This window comes from Pan paniscus, chromosome Y, assembly GCF_029289425.2.
Source record: "Pan paniscus chromosome Y, NHGRI_mPanPan1-v2.0_pri, whole genome shotgun sequence".
Taxonomy (NCBI): Eukaryota; Metazoa; Chordata; class Mammalia; order Primates; family Hominidae; genus Pan; species Pan paniscus.
Window position 1 is genome coordinate 17,254,868 of NC_073273.2, and position 22,856 is coordinate 17,277,723.

At 36.1% G+C, this 22,856-nt stretch overlaps 2 pseudogenes; both read left to right on the forward strand.

The window, feature by feature from the left end:
• The window catches only part of LOC134729855 (RNA-binding motif protein, Y chromosome, family 1 member B-like), a 314,093-nt pseudogene that overhangs the window by 119,951 nt on the left and 171,286 nt on the right, over nt 1–22,856 (forward strand).
• On the forward strand, nt 10,262–10,892 carry LOC129395662 (ras-related protein Rab-9A-like; annotated as a pseudogene).

Sequence of the window (22,856 nt, forward strand, 5' to 3'; positions counted from 1 at the left end):
TTGCAACGGTTGTCAATTTTAGTCCCTATGACTATCTGCATTCCTGTGGTATCCATGGTTAATTTTTTATTTTATATTTATTGTTTGAGTATTTTGTCTTTCGTCTTTGTTACCCTTCCTAAACATGCATCAATTTTGCCTCTCTTCCAGTAAACCCTACTATTAATTTTCTTGATGTTTTTTACTGTAGAACAGAATTATTTTATTGTTGTTCTAACCTATTTCTTCTGCTAACTTTGGGGATAATGTTAGGTTGTTTATTTGACATGGTGCTTCCTGTTGATATAGGTGTTTATGTATTCAAACTATTTCCATATGACTGTCTTATTGACCCACTGATTGTTTAATTTGTTTAATTTTTATGTAGTTGTGATTGTGTTGAGGAAACCTATTTATTACGATTTCTATTTTTAAGATGTCCTTAGACTTCCTTCTGGTGTTGGAATAGAATTTATTTTAAGGAATATGACACGTGCAGTTGAGAAAACACGGGGCTTCTACAACTGATGGATGCAATATTCTATACATGACTGCTAGGTTCATTTGGGCTGAAGAGTAGTTTTAGTTGGATGATTTGCCTGCTTAATTTGTGCTTCACTGATGATGGGGCGTTGAAATCCTCTACTAATATTGAATTGTGGTCTATTTCTCCCTTGAGATCTATCAATGTTCGCTCTATTTATTTACATGTTTCAATATTTGGTGAATATATATTTATAATAGTCATATTATCTTGGTATGTAGACTCTTTTTTCATTATATAATATCCTTCTTTGTCTCCTGTTGCCATTTTTCACCTGAACTCTATTTTGTCTGCTCTAAATAAAGCTACATCTGCCTTTTTTTGGTCTATGTTTGCACAAATGTCTTCTTCTGCTGCTTTACTTTCAGCCTTTTTTTTGTTTTGTTTTTTATAGGTGAAGTAAATATCTGGAGGCCACAGAAGTTGAGTCTGAATACAGTCTTTAAATATAAACGTTAACTAAATACACTTGATATTTATTAAGTTCAGGGGTAAATGTGTGGGATGTGCACGTTTGTTACACAGGTCAAGGTGTGTCATGGGGGGTTGCTGTTACAGACTATTTCACCACGCAGGTTGTAAGGCCAGTAACCATTAGTTACTGTTCCTGTTTTTTATCTTTCCTTCCATCCTCCACCCTCTGGTAGACCCCTGTATGCATTCTTCCCTTTCATGTGTCCAAGTCTTCTCATTATTTTGCTTCCAGTTATAATTGAGAAGATGAGGTATTTGCTTTTCCTTTCCTATGTTACTTTGCCAAGTATAATGGCCTTTTGTTCCAACCATGTGCCTAAAAAGGACATAATCTGATACGTTTTTATGGCTGCAGAGTGTTCCACGGCATATATGTACCACATTTTCTTTATCCAGGCTATCATGCCAATCTAAATGGCCATTTAGATTGATTCTACATCTTTGTCCTTGTGAATAGTGCTGTACTGGACATACACGTGCAAGTGTCTTTATAAAAATAACACTTTCTATTCTTTTCAAGATACATTCAGTAATCGAATTGCTGAGTTGAATGGTATTTCTTTGTCTCGGTCTCTGTGGACTCACCACACTCTCTTTGTACTAGTTTACACTCCCACCAACAGTGTAAAATCATTTCTTTTGTTCCCCACAAACTCACCAGCATCTGTCATTTTTTGACTTTTTTAATAATAGCCAATTGGACAGGTGTGAAATGGTACCTCACTGTGGTTTTGATTGACATTTCTTTGACGATCCATGACGCTGAGCTTTGTTTTCAGGTTTGTGGGCCACATGTATGACTTCTTTTGAGAGGTGTCTGTTCATGTCCTTTGCCCAGCTCTTAATGAGGTTGTTCATTCCTTTGTTAGTTTTTGTACACTTTTCAAGTTCTTTATAGATGCTGAATATTAGAAGTTGGTCAGATGCATAGATTGCAAAATTGTCTGTTATTCTGTAGGTTGTTTAACTCTGTCAATAGTTTTAAGCAAAGGGATACCAATAAGTTGCATTCCTAGTCTCTGAGAACACAGATTTTAAAATACTTTTACTTACTCAGCCTCCCCAGGCCTCGTTATTGTGTAATTTTACCATCAGCTTCCACTGAAGGTAATTATTGCTTGATGAAGACTTAATAGTGCCACTTTGTGAATTGTGCCTTGAGCTTTCTGATCATTTCTTTGTTTCCTTTTCTTCCTCTCTTATTTAACTTTGAGTCTGTGTGTTTGATGTTTTCCTGTAGTGGTATTTGCTGAACCTTTTAGATTTTCTGTGTAGTCGAAACTCATGTAAAAATATCTGAGGCAATATATGGTGGTTGTAAGTTGATAATAACATCGTTGAAATTGATTGCATGCACCAATTCTGAACTGTATGCTCTGGATCAATTCTCAACTCTCTCTCTCTCTCTGTGTATATACACACACACACACACACACACACACACACACACACACACATACATATATCTCTCTCTGTACATATATATACATATGTATGTACATATATACATATACATATATACATACATATACATATATATGCATACATACATATACTTATATGTACAGAGAGAGGGAGTTATTCTCAACTATATATATAGTTATATTATATACACTTGTATATAGTTATATTTACTATACAAAATATTTGTGTGTATATATCATTTGTATATATTATATATATGTGTACATACATTATATATTATATATACACATACTATATATTTCATATAGTATATATGTGTGCATATACTATATTATATACAGTATATGTGTGCCTATGAATACTATGTATAACATGTAAATAAAATAAAGATATAGGTATGAATGTGTGTATATATTTTATATATAGTATATATGCATATATAATATATCACATGTATATTATATATAATTTATACTGTATAAATATAACACATAATATATAACATATACATAATATATAATGTATAGTATATAACATATACATAATGTATAATATATTTAAGCAAAGAGAAAAGTATGTGTATATACCCATATATTATATAATAGATATTACATATACACATACACACTATATATATGTACACACATTTATACAGATATATTTATTTATTTATTTCAAAATGTATAATTTTGTGATTTGTATTCCTTGTCAAATTAAAGCAGCCATTATTATTTGCAATCATTTTATCTCTCCACCTTCACATTAAAGATGCACGTTATTAACTCACCTCCATTACAGTATCAAAGTGTTCTTTATTTTACTGAGTACTTTTACCAGTGAGCTTTATCCTTTCTTACGTTTTCATGTACTAATTAGTGTTTTTCTCTTCCAGCATGAACACCGCTCTTATCATGGCTTATAAGATAGGTCTTATGGCAATAAACTTCCTCAGATTTTGCTTATTTGGAAAACTTCATCTTTCCTTTATTTTGGAGAAAAGTTTTCCTGGGTGCATTACTCTTAGTAGGCAGGATTTTTTTCTTCATATTATTATTAATAAGTAAATGTTATCTCACTCCCCTTAATTGCAGTGTCTCTACTGACAAATCTGCTAGCTGTTGAGAACTCTCTTGTAGGTGATTTTATTCTTTGCGTGTGTGTGTGTGTGTGTGTGTGTGTGTGTGTGTGTGCGCGCGCGCACGCGCGCGCACTTCTGCTTTCAGGACTGGCTCTTGTGTGTTTTTGTCTTTTTAAAAACGTTTGAAAGTTTCACCTCAAACTATTTTAGTGTCGTTTTGTACAAATCAATCTGATTGGAAGAGTCTCTTTGTATGTCTAAATATTTACATTTTTATGCCAGTTTGGAAAGCTGCTGTCATTTAAAAATTGTTGTTTCTACCTTTATTTTTTTTTTCTTGTTTTACTCTTGTGATGAGTAACATTACTGTCTTCATGCTGTTTCATAAATCCCGCAAGCTCTCTTTTTTCCTTTTTTACTGCTGTTTTCTTCTGAGACCCTATATTTTGAAATAACTGGTCTTTTAGTTCCCAGCATGTTTTTTTGTGCCTGATTAATTTTGATGTTGATGCTGTTTTTTATTTTAATGTTTGTTAAATATATTTTAGCTTCTGGGATTTTGCATTTTTCATCATTGTCGTGCCAGGGTGGGTCTGGCATCTTTCAGTAGAGGTACCAGTCTGGAGGCCTGGTCCCTGAGAGCCTTCTCAGTGCTCTGTGGCATGCCAATGTTAGCATTTAAGGAAAGTTTGCTTATCATCATCCTCTCCTTTAATCAGCCATTTTCTCTCTCTGCACTTTGCTAACAGGTTAGTAGAAGGATGACGAGACTAGTATAAAACTCCCATTACTACGCTTTTAAATTATGTCTTTTCTTATTATTGTGCTACCACCCAGGACTCCTATCACCCACCTGGTTTCAGTCTTACGTATGAGCACATATTTTCAAGTGTGAATATTTGTTCATATTGATTCTTCTACGAGTGGGAGCGGATTGGTGAAGTTTTCCATTTCCTATTCCTTCTCCTTGCCTCTCCTCAACTCTTTACTTCATGTTGAAATTATACATGGGTTTATCAACTTATAAATCTCGATACTGTTCTTTTCTTATGATGGATGTAAATTTTCTAGTTGTGTAATATCTGTGCTCCTCAATCTTTTGTTATGATTATAGTTTTCTGACAGAATACAGCCTGACAGCCATTATTATTAGACAAAGTTATGAAATAGTCAGCTGTGTAACTATTGCACATGTCTCCCTGGAATGTGGATGGAGATGTGGTTACTGCGTTCATCTTATACGTATTATTACTGTAATACGGTTGTGACCTTTTAGGCTTTATAAATTCTTCTTAGTTTCTTACATATGTATATACAATTTCAAGTTGTATAAACCTTAAAGGCTACTTAGTGTGAACACATTTGTGAGGAGTGCATATGTTGTGCAGTTTTCCTGAAGACTAATGCATATTCTTATCGTCGGCACACCTCTATTGCACATGTATAGAAATTAGTTGGCAGTATACTACCTAGGTATTTTTTATACCTTGAAACCTGCATGTATAAACTTTACCTTCTCCTTTTTTTTTGTGAGAAGAAAGCATCTAGGATTTATAAAATATGTGCTCTTCCATTGTAAGAAAATGTATGTGATCAACCCTGTCCTCATTCTCACCTAGAATTTAATGGAACCAGAGACTTACAAACCTTATTTTTCCCCTTATCATTACACTGAGTTTGCTGCCAATGTGAGCACATATATTATTGAATATACATATGAGTTGACAATACACATTATTACTTTTTTGTTCTTGAGTTTAAAATGCAAACTCTCAGCTGCACCATGTGTGCTAATTTTCTTTACTCGGTATGAATGCGTTGTGGTCTGGTATGAAAATTCCCAAATCCTCCCTCTTTGCCCATGGATGTAATTATCCAACTACAGTAACACTGTTTAGAAGTTTAGCTGATAAGGTGATCCTTTTGAGTTAATAACTTTACATATCTTGATGGGTTTCTTGGCTGTATTAATAGGGGATGACCTTTAATGTTGGATAAAAATAAATTTCTGAGGTGTACCAATTTTTATTTTTTCTTGTTTGAATATATATGTGTGTGTATATATATATATTTAATCATGTATACATGTATATGTACACACACACACACCTATTTGAACATATATATAAAGAAAAGTAACCACATACACACACATACACACAAAATCTCCTTTTCTTGACCAAAGAAACAATGTGCTCACTATGTAAACCAGTCTTTTTCTTGTGTATGGGTGTGCATTTCACATAAAGATTTTCCAGCCCAATTTAATTTACATTTGAATGAGGCATGTCTACACTCATTTTTTGGTTTCTTCTTTAAATTTTTATTTTATTTTGAATACCAGTATCACACGTCCTTGTTGGCTACATGGAAATATTGCATGATGCTGGGTTATGCAGTGTGAATTTCAACACCCAGCTAGTGAGCATGGTATCCAATAGGTAGCTTTTTAGCCCACTTCATTTTTTTATTCTCTGTATTTCCACAGCATCTGCTGCTTCCATATTTACGTGCATGTATTTTCAATGCTCATCTTCTGCTTATAAGCGAAAACGTGATTTTTTTTTTTCTGTTCCTGCAATAAATATGGCCTCTGTCTGCATCCGTGTTGCTGTATATGTCATCATTTCATTCTGTTTTATTGCTGCATAGTATTCCTTCGTGTATAGGTACATTTTTAAATCCCATCTACCACTGATGAACTGAATACTAGTTTTCTGTGTGCAGTCCACCTAGGTTGACTCCATGATTTTGCAAATTTGTGTAGTGCTGCATTAAAGTTATGAAAGCATGTGTCTTTTTGTTGGGATAATGTGCTTTTCATTTCTGGACACATACCTAGTGATAGAATTTCTGTGTGGAATGTTAGCTTCATTTTAAGTCATTTGAGAAATCTTCAGCCTGCTTTCCTAAGTGGCTGAACTCTTACGCATTCTCATCAACAGTGGGGAAGCATTTTCTATCCTCTGCAGCTTCATGAGCACCTGTCTCTTTTTTTTATTTAATTTTTTGACTCTTAAATAACAGCCATTCTGACTGGTGTGAGATGGTGTCTTATTGTGGTTTTGATTTGCATTCATGAAAAAATTAATGATGATGAATACTGTTATCATATACTTATTGGCCACTTATATGTCTTGTTTAGAGAAAGGCCTGTTCATGTCTTTGAGTACTTTCAATAGCTATTTGTGTTTTTCTTGTTGATGTGTTAAAGTTTCCTGCAGATGCTGAATTTTAGACCTTCGCTGGTGCAGCTGGGAAATATCTTCTCTTGTTCTTAGGTTTTCTGTTTGCTTCAAACTAATATTGATGATAATTGGTTCAATTTTATAGAATATCTTGCCAAAAAATAGAGCGTTCTGTGCTCATTTTACAAAGACAATGGAGTCTCTTCTGTAACACTCCTGACTTCTCTGTAAGTGGATAAAAGCTTATATTTATATCAATATAGGTCTTCTTCTTCTTTATTGGACACGGATGTGTTCTTCCTCACTATATAAATTCTGTGCTACACATGCATGGGTATTACCATAAGCCTTCAGGTTGCATGAATCCTGGTTGTTCGGTTTTATTGCAATTATGATTATGATTATGATTATTCTTCTTTAACAGTGCATAGTGTCAGGTAAACCAAACCTAGCTTTGCTCTAACTTTGATATAAATCAAAGTTTCCCAATTGTATACAGTTAGGCAGAATATTTCCAATGTCTGCAAGAGTACTCTCATGCCTTGTTTAGTTTGCATGTAAGGTAACCCGTGTGTTACAGAAACATTGGCCACTTGTTTGATTATAAAACTGTGTATCCCTCTTAAATGAACATTGGAAACTGCTTGAACAGAAACACACTCTTTTTACCTTTATATCCGCCGTCTTTGGCCATCACTGAAAATCAACACAAGCTTACTGGCTGTATACAAACTGAAATTTTTCTTTCTGTGACCTAGATCTAGAACTTTCTGATAAGTTCTGAGTTAATCCTACATGCTCACTCATGTGAGCTTCTTGATTGTGAATAAACAGACAGACACACACACACACACACACACTCTTGCATTTTTAAAATTATTGCATATGAATAAGAAAGCTTAGGAGCTATCTTCTCAATTCTAGTTTTTGGAACTGAGATGCTAAATTTAAATTTGTATGAATGTTGGCCTTTTTTTTCTCTCAGATAGATGGAAGCTTTTGAGACATTTATCCCTTTCCAACATGTATATTATATATATATATATATATATATATATATATATACACACACACACACACATATAAATATATATAATGTATTTTTTTTGAGACAGGGCCCCACTTTTCCACCCAGTCTGAAAATTCATGTCAATACACAAATCAAAGTAGGTTAGTGTTCTTATATTATATTTATGTATACATATGTGTGTGTGTGTACTTATGTATGTATGCAATGTAAAGAAGAATTCTTACAGCTAACTTTACACACTGCTTTCAATGTAGACAGCCTAGGGGTTATAAATCACATGGATAAATGCTATATTCATGGAAGAAAAAGTGTGGCGTTTGTACCTACCAGTCATTTTCGTCACAAATAAGAACATTTTCATTAGGCAAAGACTTAATAGAACCAAAAATTCACATTTAACAATGAGAACGAAGGGTGCCAGAAAACAGGAATGGTACTCACTATGGAAAAGGTATAATCAGTTACACTGAAAAACCTCAAACACAAACACAGAATTACAAACATAAATCAAAATATCAAAAAGGCAAGCTCATTTATCTTGCTCTTTTGGGCCAGGGCACACTCATTTACTTTCAATGCAGTAGGACACAGGCTTTATGCAGCAATGATCTTACAACCATGGCAACTAAAAAATTCACAGAAGAGCATACAGGTCTACAACCAGAGCTCATATATATGTAACAACCGTTTTTCCACCAGAGACTTGTACATTTACTACAGAAATAAGAGGTCAAAATTTATTTTTTGCTACATAATCACTGACTACTTGATCCAGATATGAGCATGCCCCCTGCCTGTGTAAACTCTGGCTTCCACTTGTCATAATGCTAAGTAAACTCTAACTTTCATAAAATCAGACCTTCTTCATATACAAGTGACATGGTTCAAACAACCCAAACACTCGTAACTTTCAAAAACAACAGAAAAAGAGATCTCCAGGTTTATACTTGAGAGCTTTTAACCTTAACAGCAAAAGTTAGTTCAGGTAATACGTAGGCAGAAGGTCTGATTTATAGCCCTTCCCTCCTGGCATGAATAGTAATTTGATGACCTCAATTAACCGAAAAAGAACGTTTTATTGAAGAGGCAGTGAGATTCTTGATTATATAATCTTAGCTATATTTCTGGCATTTTTAGTAACTTTCTCATGCTAAATATCTGGCTTTTAAAATTACAAACTTCATTAACTTGGAGGGGAATAGGAGTTTCCTGGCTGTACATAAGCTTGATGGCTTTCTTGGGGTGGATTTGGGCCCATGGGCTGTATGCAGGCTTCCTGTCTTTGCCAATCTTCACCTTTCTCTTTCATTTAAAAGACAACCTTCAGAGCCGTGCAAACAATAAACTGCTGTTTTCTTGCATATTGAATTCTGTTCTCTGACTGAGAACCCCTGAACCTTCTATTTTCTAGATATAAATGTAACAACCCAGATTTATAAATTATGGACTAGCCTTTTGCACAGGAGCATGCTCATGCTTTTATCTCTTTCCGATGGACATAAGTTAACCATTTAAATAAAATCTGGCCTCCTCCTTCCTGATAAAGGAGTATAATTGTCTGTAAATATACAGAAAGTGCGCTTCCGGAATATGGATGCGTCTTCCAATCTGTGTAAACCATGAACATTCTCAGTCTATTGGGATCTAAAATTTACATTTCGATAAGCTGTAGACAGTCTTTTCTTTTTCTTCTGAGATGGAGTCTTGCTCTGTCACCTTGCTGGAGTGCAGTGGTGCAATCTCGGCTCACTGTGACCTCTGCCTCCTGGGTTCAAGCAATTCTCCTGCCTTAGCCTTCTAAGTAGCTGAGATTACCGGCACCCGCCACCATGCCCAGCTAACTTTTGTGTTTCTGTGTATTTTTAGTAGAGATGGGGTTTCTCACCATACTGGTCAGGTTGGTCTTGGACTCCCGACCTCAAGTGATCTGCCCCCTTCTGCCTCCCAAACTGTTGGGATTACAAACATGAGCCACTTTACCCAGCCTGTGACAGCATTTATCTAACGTGGTGGTGTGCTTCTTCCGAACCAGGCTTTTATTTTTGGCCTGGATATAGTGATAAAGTTTCCAGCTCTCTAAACTCTAACGCCCCTCACATTGGTCATGAACATGCTCTTCAAAGTATAAATATTGCTGTATCAGAAACATGCAGACTTTGATCTCTTACCCATCTTTAACCAACTGTGGTGGGGCTTACCATCAGCGGAGAGGGACTTATCATAGAGTAACAGTTCAGAGCAAGAGCTTTGGGGTCAGACTTAGGCTTTAGTGTTAGCTTCACAGTCAACTGTGACCCGAGAAAGAAGAAGAATGGGCCCTTTCCAGCTGTTTTAGATAATATTGCTAGTATGGTAGCCTGCACATGGCTAAATGCTCAGTCTTGTAAACAAAAGTCTTATTATTTGGTATTCCCCGGGGCTATACATTTTACTTCAGCTAAATGCTGATATCCATAGAATCATGTAGAAGAATAGGTAGGTAAAAAGAAATACAATGGTGCATTTACATTTTACAGAGTTTCTTGAAGCTCTTGAGATTAACGATGGCAGGAAATTCATCACTTATTAAAGTAATTATCCTTGGAGATGGTGGAGTTGGGAGGAGTTCACTTATAAACAGATATGTAACTAATAATTTTGATATCCAGCTCTTTAAGACAATAGGTGTGGAATTTTTAAATAAGATTTGGATGTGGATAAACATTTTGGTGCCACTCAGATTTGGGGCGTGGCAGGTCAGGAGTGATTCTGAAGCCTGAGGACATCATTTTACAGATATTCTGTCTGCGGCCTGCTTACTTTTAGTACCGATGATTCTCAAAGCTTCCAGAACTTTAGTAACTGGAAAAAAGAATTCATATATTATGCAAATGTGGAAGAACACGAGAGCTTCCCTTTTGTGATTCTGGGTAACAAGACTGACATGAGATAACAGCAGATGTCTTCAGAAGAAGCCCAAGCTTGTGCAGGGACGACGACCACTATTTTTATTTTGAAACAAGTGCAAAAGATGCCACAAGTGTGGCAGCAGCCTTTGAGGATGCGGTTTGAAGGGTTTCTGTGAACGAGGATATGTCGGCTCAGTTGATGCACACAGACACAGTGAATCTTCATCGAAAGCCCAGGACTAGCTCATCTTGCTGTGGATTGTTAGAGGTTGCTGCTGCATTCTAATCAACTCACAGGTATACACAAAATCGACATGCGGATAAAAAAGAATTCGGGTTTGCACCACGGTATCATCTACTAATAAATTTCAAATGAGTGTATTGTCCTGCTTTATTAGTTGGTGGGGGAAGGGACACATCCGCTCATGGAAGAACATGTTTTCTCCATAATGGCACTTTGCATTTCTAAATTGTAATATTTGTCTAAAAACGTTTCTTTGATTTACATATGTAGGTTACAGAGCTAAGAAATGAGATAACCAAGAAGAATTATAATTAAAATAAGAAACTTGTCTACGCTACAATTTATACATGAATTTTTTTTTCCTGGGGAAATGGATTACTACTTTTTATATCTACAAGTTTTTATGCAACTAGCATTGCATTCTTGGTTCAAGGAAATAATTTCCTAAAGCAAAAATGTTAGATATAGAAGACTAAAATCTAATGTATTTGCAACGCATTGTTACTTAGTTTACTTCTTCATTCTCTTCAAAATGACTTAACCTTCCGTATTGTTATCCTATGTTTCATTAGAATTACTCTTAGTAGTAATTACTCATCATTTGTGTGCCATGAGGGCACCTCTACCCCCATAGATCATGTTCCACGGTCCCAGGAGAAGGGTAGGTCCCCAGTGGTACAAGAGTTGCTTCATACAGTTTGTCATACATCCAGCTGAATTTGGGCTACCCAGGAATGGAAATCATTTCCATAAACAGAGTTCAGTTTTAAGAAAAAGGCCAACTACTGAACCTGGAGAACAGACAAATGTGCATCTGATATCACAGTTACAATGTGCTGTGTGGAGGATACAAAATTACAATTCCACTAATGCACTAGGTAATATTTGTGTTACTTTCTTCAAACTTGGGGAAGCCTCCTAGTTGAAGTTAAACCATTCCTTTTTAACACAAGACACAAGTAACATTATAGCTCTCAATTGATTTAGCTATGTATTTATTTAGTTTCTTCTCTATCACTGAACATTGTTTACTTATCTCAAGGAATTTTTTTGATTCCCAAATACCTGTTCCAATGATCAGACTTGATGAAGCAAATTGTGATCTTTCATGGATGAAGTTCATATGCTGTGTGGTTGGTGATTATCTGATTCTACAGAGGATAACCAAAGCCTACACTGAGTGTGAATGAGACCCTCAACTGGGAAATGATGGGGATATCAAAGTACATGCTGGGTGAGGGGAGCTGGCTGTCATATAGGGAAAGGGTTTTTGAAAAATTACATCAAAACATTTCTCTCCTTGGCCCCACCCAATGGGAATCAATGTAAAAACATTCTGGTAAGCTAAGCTTTTGAAAGTCTAATGTCCTAACATAAGTGTCGATTTTGCCATCTGTAAATATTTTATGGAAAATACAATAGAAGACGGTTGGAGAACAAAGCAGGTGGTGAGTGTGCAGCTGGAGTGGTGGAAATCTGCTGCAGAGACTCACTAGGCAAAAGAACCATAGATCATGCTCCACAGCTTGAAGAAAGTGTGGGACCCAGTGGTACAGGAGTTGCTCCATATGGTCTCTCATACATCCAGCTAGGTTCAAGCTATCAATGGAAACTTTTCCTTTGAGAGGGTTCAGGTTTTTTTTTCCTATGTTCATGCCGAAGGAAGTATTCTAAGTTTCCAGCTACAGCAAGAGGACAAAACTCGATGTATGCATTTTATCTGGATCACTTTTGGAGCACAGAAGCAGATAACCAACGTAGTGCTAACATACGTGTGCTCAGGTGAGCCTGATTACAAGACTGATCTCACCCTATTCCTCTTGTGTTAAAGAACCTTCAAAAGATATCCCCTACCAGATCCAAGCTTTGCCAGCTTAGCTTTCTTCATAATCTTCTCCTGTCTATCAGCTGTCAGTTCTATCAGTGTGCCCCAGTGCCCTTCTTCACGCCTTCACACCTGCAGTGCTTTCCTCTGCAGCCCACCTTGGAAGTCCCACTCAATGCTCCACTTCCCTTCCAGCTTCTTCAAATAGCAGTCACACACACACAAAATTGGCATTTAACTTTAGTAATACACACACAGGAAGTGTATTACTAGTTTCTGCCTCACTTTCACCAGCCTGTAGGAAAGGTTATATTCAGGTACCACTGTTGTGCAACTGAGCCACGGTTTCCTGCAGTCAGTCACCCTGCTGCTCTTGGCTGGTTTGCATCACATTCCTCCGAATTATATGGTCACAGAGGCCAGAACCAATCATATTAAAAAATACATGTTTGCTGAAATTACTCCCAGATTTCTAGATGAGTATGTACCATTTTCTGCTCCCAAAGCTCTGGCATTTAGTTTGAGTCAATCTGAGGCTTGTATAACCGGTTAAGATATCAAATTAATTTTCATACTACCAATAGAGAAAGCAGGACAAAAACAGTTGTGGTGGGCAGCACTTTAAATATCAGGCTGGAGGCTGTGCACGGTTGGTCTTGCCAGTAATCACAGCACTTTTGGAGGCTGAGGTGAGTGGATCATCAGGATAGGAGTTACAAAACAGCCTGGCCAATATGGTGAAACCATGTCTCTTCTAAAAATCCAAAAATTAGCTGGGTGTTTTGGTCAGTGCCTGTAACCCCAGCTGCTTGGGAGGCTGAGGCAAAGAATTGCTTGGTCCCCACAGTGGAGATTAAAGAGAGTCGAGATCACACCACTGCACTCCAGCCTGGGCAACAGAATGAGAATCCATGTTATATGTGTATATATATACACGTGTGTGTGTGTGTGTGTGTGTGTGTGTGTGTGTGTGTGTGTATACACATATACATATCTGTATATGTGTGTGTATATATATACACATTATCAAATATTATTAAATAATTCAAATTGCCTTATCTTTAGTGCATCTATTGACTCTTTCATGGATGTTTACTTCATTATGGTAACTTTCAGTGATTTCTGATGCTACGATTATTTCTAGTAGGCACTGTCTTTTCTGGGAGCACCCTGCATTTTGGATGCTAGTGCACACATGCATTTCCGTTGTACCTCTGAGAGGCAGCAAAATTTACTCACTGCAGTAGATGCCCATCCATAAAGTAAAAATTCTAATTGAATTGCATGTGGGTAGGCTTGCGTTTCAATTGCTTACAGGCCAATCTCTCCCCTACCACCCCCAAGAGATATGCAGAAGGTTTGCTGCCAATGCCATACTCCAAGAGGTAAATCAGATCATGTCTCATAGTTCCTGAGTTTTATGGAGGTTCTGTGCCCTTCAAGATATGAGAACCTCCTCTTGCACCCTTAGTTGGGAACCAGAACCCATGATCTCACCCTGCAAAGTGTAAATCTGTGTTGGAAAACAGTAAGCCCACCTTGGCTTCAGCTCTAGCTTACTAGAGCTTTGCGATCCTACTTCATATCCCACACGTGATTTTTTTGAGTTCCACTATTAATATTTAATTGTTTTCATTTATGCAGCATTCATATGTTTTTGGAGGAAAAGTTCACTCTGTTGTGTCAAATGGACATCTTTATATTTCCAGTATCTTCCCACATCTGTGGGCCATGGTGGTGCCTCCTGAATTAACCACTTAATAAATGAATAAAGCAGGTGTGAATACCCTATGAGAGTCACAATGCTAATGATCATTGAGACGGTGGACAATAGACACCAAAACGTTTCAGGAAAAATAATAAGAAATAATGGGAAACAGGAGAGTACAAAACAGCAGACAACCAAACACTAAGGAATAATTTCTGTGACTTGCAAAAACTGCCCAAGACCTGATTTTTGTAAGAAAGTATTTTTAAAATCAGAATAATGACCCTAGTTTTGCCATGCTGATGCTTTACTTACTGCATTTTATTAAGGTTCTGTAGCTCTTCACTAAATACATGCTATAAAACTTCTGCCCAAATGAAGGAAGATGCCATCAAAAATAAATAGTTTGAAATAGTGGAAATACCATCTAATGCAAATTTCTATTAGCAAATTTCTTTCTGTAACACACCTGGCTTGACAAATTTTGATCATACTACAGGTGGATTTTTTATTTTTTTGGCAATAATGTTAGTTTTCTCTCAAATAGAAACTTTGTGTTGACTGCTTTCCAGACGTACCTACCCTGGCTAATTCTTACAAAAAGGTCTTTCATTGTTCAAAGAAAAAGGAATTGAACAAATTTCTCTGTGTATTTATTTTTCATTTGATTAAAAAAAAGTTACTTTAACTAACTAGGACATGCTTTCCATGATCTCAGCCCCTGTGGTAACAGAGCATTTTTTAATCTGCATTTTCTAAATATATTATGAATGGCAGGATAATGTGTGCTAGGAAAGTAGATTATAAAGATAAATGTAAGAAGCATTATGTTATTTCTCCAAGCTGTTCCCAATATGCCTTTATGCCTATTATATCCCACAAACACCAGGACAACTACACCAGCTGCTCTCTACTCTCAGAGGGCATGATATTTCTTCTTCTTCTGGCGCCAGCCACCACCCCCAAAGGAAAGAACCCTCACAAGCCTGAAGTAAGCAGGTGGGGCTTTCACCAATGCTGCAGATAAAACAGTAAGACCTGATAGGCAAGTGGAGCTTTCAACATTGCTATAGATAAAACACTAGGACCTGATAGCTCTCTTTTGACCATGTGTTTCCGTTAAAAAAAAGAAAAAAAAAATGGAATAGAAGACATGAAATTCAGACATTAAAAAGTTCTTTGGATATTAAAAATTGTAGTTTTCTGATATTTTATAACAGTTATATCTATTTCTCTGGGCAATGTTTCACTCAGCATTAGTGAAAACAGACAGACTGAATTCCCTAGACAGACTGAATAATACATGGCTTACTCGCTTCCATTAGTGTGAACACTTTGTGTTATTGCATTTGTGTACAATGCACTATACAAAATGTATTGTACAAAATTGTGTTACTGCATTGTACAAAATGTACAATGTGTTAGATTATGTTAAAAATCAGAAACACCATTCAAGTGCCATAAAATATGAGATGTATATTATTCTTTATTTTATGGGTTTTATAGTATTTTATCAAATGGTGAGATTAGATATTTTCCTTCTCTTAATAAAAACATAAGACTACACTTTCAAAAAAGCCTGAGAAGTGTTGTCCTGAGCATGTTGATTTCTTGAGTACTGGCCGCAAATTACTAAGTTGCTGTTTGATACTGGAAATAAAACATCCCCACACAACTCCCACTAAGATATGGAAGTACATCATTCCAAGCTTGACAAACTACAATATGATGATTGCCTAAAGGAGACTCCAAATCTTATAGCAATTTTTTCTCCCTTCACACATACTCACTTTAACAATTTATTGAATTACCATCATGAACTCACACGTGAACACACAGCACCCCACCATGTTGTGCAGTGGAAACACTGCTGGCTTTGTCGTGGGAAGGGCAGAAAAATCAAAATCCATTGAGTCCCCATCAATAAGCTCATAGGTTGGTACCTCTAGGGTCCTCTGACACAGGCAGAAGTAGCTTCAGAAAAGTTTCCAGAAAAAATCTATATTCATAATTTAGCCCTAATACTTAGGAGAGTTAATATCGGTATTTATTTATTTTTTAACCTCTGTTTGATCATTTGTAAAATGACTAAAATAACCTGTGCCCTTCCTTACCCAATGATTTTTATCATAATCAGGTAAGATAATCTATGTAGAAATCTGGAAATTGTTTATAAAATTTAATATTCCTATTTTTGGAGGGTTTATATTTGGTATATGTAGCAAACGCGCATGCCTTTCTATGTGCCAATTAATGTTCTAAATGGCCTCAGGTTTTAACTCTTTTAATCATCCCAATCTCTGTATGAAGTATAAATGATTATCAGCCGGATTTGATTTATCAGTAAACTGAGACACTGAGAGGCAAAGTAATTCATCTGTACTCTTAATACCTACACTATACCAATGTTTTATGGATGTCACTGACTGAACTCATGCCATATATATGCAATCCCATGCTTAGGCTCTAAGACCAGTGACTGGTATATAAATTGGTTTAACTATACAATGTAAAAGAGAAATTCCACAGAGAAGCCCTCAAAATTCAGTGCAAGCTAACCCTAGGAAAGAGATAGGCAAGTGGAGCCTATCTATCTAGAAGAGAGAAATCAAAATATGTAAATTGTCTAAATGGAAACAATGGACTTTGGGTAAGGAGGAACAAACGATAATGATAGTGACCTGCTGCTGAACAGCCCTTACCTGCATAAGGTTGGGCCCTTCAATTGTCCTTTGTTAGTATCATTATCATATTACTTGTAAGCAATAGCAGAAATTAAAAATGTGACAAAGAAGTGTTTCAGATACAATACATCCTACTGGTGAGAGTAAGATGATGAAAACGTTATTACATTAAAATGAGCAAGGGAAAGATGGGAGTACAAAGAAGTATCATCAAATTGCTCAGATAATGCAGAAAGAGCTAAAAGAATGTATCAGAGTAATTCTACCCATAATGTACTCTTTGACTAGAACACCACATCCTTAAGAGCTAACCTTAAGTAGGCATGGCACCAACAATACTTTTGTGGGGAAAGCAGAAATTTAGATGCATTTACAGAGTGTGTAATGGGGTATATGCGACTTCCTTTCAGCTACGCAACTTCTATTTTTTTATGACTACTTTTTAAAGAGATTTCAATATTGCTTCTCAGTTACCAATTACCCAATCACACAACGTTAGTTTCTAGAATGGACTTTAGCTGCCAGAAGGAGAGATGACTTTGGTAAGGGGGCATTGCTAGTTTATTTGTGATCTATCACTGAGTAACAAATTATGGCGAAACTTAGTGGCTTAAACAACACCATTAATTATTTCACAGTTTCTTTGCATCTGGAAAGTGGACATAGCTATCAGGGTATGTCTGGATCAAGGCTGCTCACAAGATTGCAATCAAGGTGTTAGCTAGAATTTCAGTCATTTTAAAACACATGTGGGGAAAGATGTGCTTCCAAGCTTGTTCATCTGGCTGGTCACAGGATTTAGTTCTTCATGGGTTGTTGGGTTAAGGACATCAGTTCTTGATGGGCTATTAGCTAAAGGCTGTCTCTGCTGTACTGACACATGAGTGTGCTCATAATGCAGCTCAAACATGACAGCCAGCTGTCCCAGAAACAGCTTGGACAGGGGATGAGTGAGGTGTTCCACATTTGGGCTTCCACAGGTGAGATGAATAGGCAAGGTACTATAAAATATTAGTAAAATAAATGGTTAAGGGAACCATGTATGCTGGCTTATTCCTATCATTCCAGCACTTTGAGAGGTCAAGGCAGGAAGATTGCTTGAGGCCAGGAGTCTGAGAGTAGCCTGGGCAACATAGCAAGACCCATCTCTACAGTAAGTATATAAATAAAAATTTCCCTTGGCATGGTAGCGTGCATCTGTTTTTCCAGCCACTTGGGAGGCTGAGGTTGGAGGACCACTTGAACCCAGGTGTTCAGGACTGCAGAGAGCTATAATCATGACACTGCACACCAGCCAGGGCAACAGAGTGAGACCCTATATCAGAAAACAACATAGTTAAGAGCAAACAGTGAAATAAAATGGCTGAACTAAAATGTAAGAGAAGGTCTTTGGAAACTAGGAATTTCAGCAACTGGTACTATTCAGTGAGCCTTTGTGTGAATGTTAAAGTCACTGTAATCATTGGCAGGAATTGGAATGGAAAGGAGGATTGTGAGAACAAAGGGAATGAGTCATAAACTTGGGAAGTGTACTAGAATATGATATTAGAAAGGGAGGAAGAAGAATCTTGACCTCACTCAGGCCTTCCAATATATGGAGTGTGGGGAGAGTACGTGGCCTCTGCTTGGGTGGGCTGCAAGAGAAGTAGTAACCTCTATGGAGAACCTGTGTTATTTCAGGGACAAAGGTTGAAGGTTATGAATTGAGGTTGTTGTGTATACAGAGGAGTTTCTTTATCTAAAGTATTAACTCTAAAATTGCCCAAATTCCCTTTCAAACTGGCCTACTTGATAAAACATTATAGTAAATCTCCTTCCTTCTATGAGTTGCTTGTTCTGTATCTCATATACCGCACTAAAGTACTCCACACATGCTCTTTTATTTCAGGCTTGTTTTCCAGGGAACTCAAGGTAGGACCAAGGGAAAGGGAAACATAATACTGTTTATTAACAGGGGTTTATGTGTGCACAAGTATAATATACAGGATGTATACCAGTGAATGTTAGTAAATTATAATCAAACAAAAATTAAGATATGAATTATCCTGTTTCTAGTAATCACCATCATTATCATCACCATTATCATTTTCGCTCTTAAGAATTCATGGTGGGGTAACAAGCCATATGATTTAATCTGAGATGCTTACAGGAGGAGGCCCAGGCCAGATTTCAGGAGAGAAAGAGGATGTTTTTCTGTACCCAATCAACATGGATTTCATTAAGAAGAGTAAATTTGTTTTTCCCTTTAAATTTACATACTCTGTTCAGAAATCCCTTAGCTTACAAGAAGTTTTAAAAGACATAGCAACACCTTCTATACAAAAGTAGGAAATTATATATTTTTACTAGCAATGAGAAAATGTTGAAAAGATAACAATGAGTAGATAATTTATAATAGGGGAAAATTATAGTTCTGGGAATGTATTAGATTCCTAGAGCTACCATAAAAAAATACCACATTTTGAATGGCTTTAAAATCATAATTTTTTTTTCTGCATTCTGGAAACTAAGAATCCGAAGTCAATATGTTGCCAGGCCTCTGACATTTCTAGAGGAGAATTCTTCCTTGCCCTTCCCAGCTTCTGATTGTTGCCGGTAATCCTTGGTATTCATCAGTTTGCAGTTATATCGCTTCAGCATCTACCTCTGTCTTCACATGGCTGTCTTCCCTCAGTGTGTGTCTCTGTGTCTCTAAATCTCTCTTTCCTTACAAGACGTTGAATTTATGGCATACCCTAATCTAGTGTGACCTTATCTTAACTTGATTATATTTGAAAAGTTTATATATCCAAATAAGGTTACAGTGACGTCACCAGGGTTATTGTTTCAACATAGTTTTTTTTTTTTTCTAGAAAATTCAACCAACTACAGGGTTATTGTCAAACAATTATTGGAATTTTGACACTAATTTCTACAAATCAAAGCTTCTACTAAAATAAATAAATAAATAAATAAATAAATAAATAAATAAATAAAGTAGCAAGGTAACAAATGTATTACTCAGGTAAACCAAATCTCATGACCTGGAAGCAGTCATGAGATTTGGCAGTTTACCTAAGTCAATAATTCCAAAGAAATTATCTCCCTAACCACAATTAAGATAGTTCTTAGATTAGGCATATCCTTAGTCCTGCTGATTTTGTAGCTTTGTTTTGCTGTTCCCAATTACTGGAGTTGAAAACACCTTAGGGGCATCATCCATTAAGGAAAACAAAAATAAAAGGGGCAGTACATCAGAGTTGTTTTCCTACTTCCAATGACTGGATTTTGAGCTTCCCCACTATCTCAAGGTTCTCTGAGGTGGAGTGCTTAGCATCCAAACAACACGCACATGCATACTGGGAAACACTAAGCTTCTTTCTTACTGGAAACACCACTGGGAAGAAAACAAGGAAGTTTCTCTATGTTGGCAAATGACTTTGCCATGAAGGATATGTGAAGGTAAAGAGATTTCGCTCCACTCTCACAGCCTTCAGCACTGCAAATATATGCTGTCATGCAGACCAGCTCTCAGTTCTAAAATGTAGGACCCTCTAGGAGACTGCCTATCTACAGAAAGTACAAAAGTTGAAAGTCGTTTTACATGGCCTCTTTAAAGACACATTAGTTTTGTTGTTCTTTGTTTCTTCAGGCCACCATGTTTTATTAATTTTACACCACTCTGTGCAATAATTATCAAGGAAATATGAATATGAAGTTCCCTTAGTGTAATATTTATGTTATACCCACAAAAAATGCCAGATTGCAGATGTTTTACATCTTAAAGCTCTTTGTCAACTTTGATAATGGTTTTCCCACTTTATATATAATATTTTATTATTGTTAAAAAATTTAGCCTGATTAATTTTCGGCTTAATAATCTGTTATTAGAATTTGAATCTTTTATATGAATATATGACACAATCCTCTTGCATTTTTCTTTACCCCATTCTATGGACTCACTTTATTGTCTTCATTTGCATTACTGTAGTCTTCCTCTAAAACCAAGTAAGTTTAGAAATGGATCAAAAATTGTTTTTGGTTTTCATTTCCTCACAGGTGTTTTTAGCTCCATTCTTTCATCATTAGTTCATTTTGTCAACAAGTATTGTCACAAACTATGTAATTGTCATATTGAATTTTATGCCATTTTTCAGGTGACTCCCCATCTTCTAACACACAAACCTGAAATTCATATTTGCTTTAAACCCTGCTACTGGTCCCCCAGTACTCACCATTATTGAACTAGTTACTAACATTTTTGGTTTATGCATGTTTACCTTCCATTACACCTACCTGTTTTCAAAGGTCCTGTTCAGAACACATTTCTCAAATAATTTCTGAACCTAAAAATGAAAGTTCCTTCAAAATAATTCCTGTTTACAACTTTGCCTTTTCTATATGACCTTCAGTTTATTTATCTGTAAAATAAGTGATTAGATCATTACTATTCGAGTCTACTACATCTTTTGCAGCCTTTTAAACTTGACACAAGCCCTATATGCTAAATGCTACCGTGAGTTAATATTACAAAAACTCAGTAAGAAAGTACACTTGATATAAGGCCGAGGGTGGTGGCTCACGCCTGTAATCCTAGCACTTTGGGAGGCTGAGGTAGGTGGATCACGAGGTCAGGAGATAGAGGCCAGCCGGGCTAACACAGTGAAATCCCATCTCTACTAAAAACACACAAAAAAATAGCCAGATGTGGTGGTGGGCAAGTGTAGTCCCAGCTGCTCAGGAGGCTGAGGCAGAAGAATGGCGTGATCCTGGGAGGCAGAGCTTGCAGTGAGCCAAGATCACTCCATTGCACTCCAGCCTGGATGACAGAATGAGCCTCCATTTCAAAAAAAAAAATTACATTTGATATAATAATATACTTAATCATATATGATAATGTTACTCAAATATTTCAAGTAAAAAGGTAATGTAAAGATAAATTTAATAAATAAGAATACATAATTTTCCAAAAAAACACATTTGAAGACCTTTGCTTACACCATTTGACCTCATATGTTGCTGGCCTGCAGCTAAGTGTACATTATTCAATTTGAATTTCGTATTAAAAGAAGTCAATAATTTTTGTTAGTTGTAATTTATGAGTGATGGGTGATTTTATTTTTAGAGCAAAATGGAAAAATAGTATCTGATTAGACATAGTCCAGACCAAAAGCAAAACAGAAGTTGTAATGTGTAAAACAAGAACGTCTACAAAATGTGTTTTCTCTTTTTCTTCAATTTCCTTCTATTACTATGTGAACAAAGGGAATCCGGGGATCCTGGAGCAGAGGAGCAAAGGGGAAAGGCCCACATATTTAGGTTGATGAGAATATGAGTAATGCTAAAAACACAATGAATAAATAAACATTGAAAAATCCATTATTCACCTAATGGTTGCAATAAATAGTTAAAATAAGTATGCATAATGCAGAAACTTTTCAGCATCTGAACTAAATACAATGTGTTGTATTTTATGATAATCTGAAAGTGGAGGGATGGTCCAAAAGTGGCTCTTGTTGTCTGTGTAGGAATTAATAGTAATAAATATACAATCCATGTGAACATACATGAATTAGGTATGATTAAAGCTAATAAAGGAGAAAAAGTGAGAGAAAATATTCGATACCACTTATTAAAGAGAGATCTTGCTAAATAAGATTTATCTGCTTAACTTATAATGTTGCTTAAGTTCAATTGTTTGTAACATTGTTTAAGTTCCATTGCTTAAATAAAATACTAATTTTTAAATAATAAAGATGTGAGTAATTAATATCTTGTATGTCAGACACATCTCTAACCCCTGATTTTTG